This window comes from Cupressus sempervirens, chromosome 8 (genome assembly GCF_028749045.1).
Source record: "Cupressus sempervirens isolate cs-2001-9-10 chromosome 8, ASM2874904v1, whole genome shotgun sequence".
Lineage (NCBI taxonomy): Eukaryota > Viridiplantae > Streptophyta > Pinopsida > Cupressales > Cupressaceae > Cupressus > Cupressus sempervirens.
The window spans coordinates 468,651,234-468,654,544 of record NC_143125.1 but is presented as its reverse complement, the minus strand read 5'-3'; positions in this window follow the sequence as shown (position 1 = coordinate 468,654,544).

The window sequence follows — 3,311 nt, the reverse complement described above, 5'->3', positions numbered from 1 at the left end:
GAAGTCTTTCATACCATGCTCTTGGTGCTTGTTTCAATCCATACAGGGCTTTGTGCAGTCTACATACCATATTCTTATTGTTTTTATCCACAAATCCTTCTGGCTATTCTATGTAGACCTCCTCTTCTAATATTCTATTTAGAAATGCAGACTTGACATCCATCTGATAAATTTTAAAACCTTTGTATGCAGTATAAGAATGAAAAATTCTTACTCCTTCCATTCTTGCAACAGGGGAAAATGTTTCACCATAGTCAATTCCTTCTTCTTATGCATATCCTTTGCAAACTAGTCTTGCTTTGTTTCTTGTTACTTCACCATTCTCATCTAACTTGTTCCTGAATACCCATTTTGTGCCAATCACATTCTTGTCCTCTGGTCTAGGAACTAGGCTCCAAGTCTTGTTCTTTTCTATTTGTTGAATTTCTTCTTCCATATCCTTGTACCAATCATATTCTAATGCATCTTTTACTATTTTAGGTTCCTTCATGCTTAGCAAACATGATTCACCTCTCAACCTATTTCTTGTCATTGGCCTTGCATCTTTGTCTCCAATGATTTGATCTACAAGATTGTGTCTTTTGACATATTTGGATAATCTAGGCTCAGTTCTTGTGGCTGTATTCTATCTCTTAGCTTTAGTATCACTATATGCATCTCTATCAGGTATATCAGCATCTCTTTCATATGTGCCAATCTCAGAGTCAGATTGTGCATTCTCCTCATTCTGCAACTCGGCATCTGAATGCAACTTGGTATTCATAGGATGTGACTTGGCAGTTGTTGAAACTTGCTACTGATTTGCTGCATGATTTGTAGCATATTCTTCAATATGCATTCCTTCATAGTAGTATGAAAATGTCTTGTAGTCTTCTGATTCTTTTGTAGGTTCAGTTTCATGTACTTCTGTAAAATCATCAAAATTCACATTTGCAGTTTCCACAATTTTGTTAGTGTTAGTAATTAAACACTTGTAAGCTTTACTTCTTGTGGAGTAACTAAGAAATATACCTTCTTCGCTCTTTGCATCAAACTTTTCACTTCTAACATCTTTGAGAATATAGCATTTGTTTCCAAATACCTTAAAGTATTTCACATTAGGTGGATGACCATACCATAGTTCAAAAGGTGTTGAGTGAGTACCTTTCTTTACTTGCACATAGTTCAGAGTGTATACTGTAGTACTTACAGCTTCTCTCTAGTATTTTAGGGCAACATTTTTCTCCATCATGAGTGTTTTGGCACAACCCATTACATATCTATTTCTTCTTTTAGCAATTCCATTTTGTGGGTGAGTTCTTGGTGTTGATGTCTATCTTTCAATTCCTCTATCATTGCAGAACACTTCAAATTCATGTGAAGTGAACTCACCTCCTCTATTTGATCTCAAGCATTTCAAGCTCTTACCTGTTTCTTTCTCAACTCTTGCCAAGTACTATTTAAACATTTGCTGATTTTTATTTTAGAAACATGATAGTCATCATTCTAGAGTATTCATCAACAAGCAACATTATATACCTATCTCCTTTGTAGCTTTGCACCTCAATAGGTCCACACAAATCAGTATGAACAAGTTCAAGTATTTCCTTAGAGGTATAAGCTTTACTTTTAAAGCTTGATTTTGTCATCTTGCCTAGCAGACATTGTTTGCACATTATATTTTCTAGTTTCTTCAATTTAGGCAAACCTCTAACTCTTTTCATAATACTTATACTAATCAGATTATCAAAGTTAACATGACTTGATCTCCTGTGCCAAAGCCATACATCATCAAATTTTGCAATAAGACAAGTAGAATCTTCTATATCCAAATAGAATAGATTACTCCTAGTTTGATAACTTTTTCCAATCAAATTTCCATTTGTATCATATATCTTGGCTGATTTATTTTCAAACTCAACTTTGCACCCTAGATTATTCAATTGTGACACACCTAACAAGTTATAATTCAATCCTTCAACATAATAAGCATTGTCACATGAGATCTTATCTGTAAGTTTAATAGACCCTTTTCCTTTTATTGAACATGGTGCATCATTACCAAATCTTACAGTATTTCCATCATAACAAGTTAAGCTAATGAACTTACTTTTGTCTCCAGTCATGTGATGTGAGCATCCACTGTCAATGATCCATTTGTCACTCTTGTTCACCCAAGTCATAAGTGTAGTAGCTTCATCCTCATATGACTCATCCTTCATTTCAACATATACCACTTCATCATCATTTTCATCAAAGTTATTTTCATCAGCAATGTAGCATGAATTCTTGCCTTTACCTCTATAGTCTCTTCCATCATCTTCTCTTCTATTTTTGTGCTTGTTCCCTTCTTTGAAGTTCTTCTTTTGTGTACAGCTTGCTGCAATATGGCCAACTTCATTGCAATTAAAACAAATGATAGGCAACTTACCTTTGAATTTACCTTTTCCTTTGTGGAACCTTCTGGCCAGTAGTGCTTCCAATTATTCAATGTCTTCATCATCTGTACTATTGTCACTGGATGCATACTTTATCTTTCTTTTCTTCTTCTTTGGCTTTACCTCCTCAAAATCCTTTAGTAACAATTTTTCTTTGAAGATTGATTCAATACTTTCTTGATGGTAGTTGTCAAAATTAGATAATTCAAATGCAGTGAGTCTTCCCACAAGACCTTCAAGGATTAGATTATTTCTGGTATACATCTTAGCTCTTGGATTGCAGACACTCTAATGGCATACACAGGAAACATTGTTCTCAAGACTTTACTTAGCATAGTATCATCATCTATCTTACCAGTTGCACCTTTTATAGTACTAACAACTTCTTTTACTCTAGCAACATATTGAGCAATGTTTTCACCTTCTTCCATTCTCATGTCATCAAACTTACCTCTAAGGCTCTCTGACTTGGCTCTTTGAACATTTTTTTCTCCACCATAGATGGTTTTTAGGGCATCCTACATCTGCTTTTCATTTTTGAGGTCTTTGATATCATCAAACTTAGCATAGCTTAGGGTAGAGGCAATCTCCAACATCGCCTGATTGTGCTCTTTCTTTTTCTTCAAGTCTTCAGTAGTTAGGGCTCCTGCTAGATCAACATGTTCTACTGTAATACAAGTTTGTGCATAATCTCTAAGTCCTCCAAGGTGTAGCTTCATCAAACTTTTCCATTCAGGAAAGTTATCTTTATTTAGCATAGGTACCTCTCTCTTTGACATCTTGATCTTTATGCTTTTAGTACCTTGAAACTAATCCTCTTAAGCAATTGTGCTCTGATACCAATTTTTGGAATTCTTTAGAATAATTGAGAGGGGGGGTGAAAAGTTATTCAAG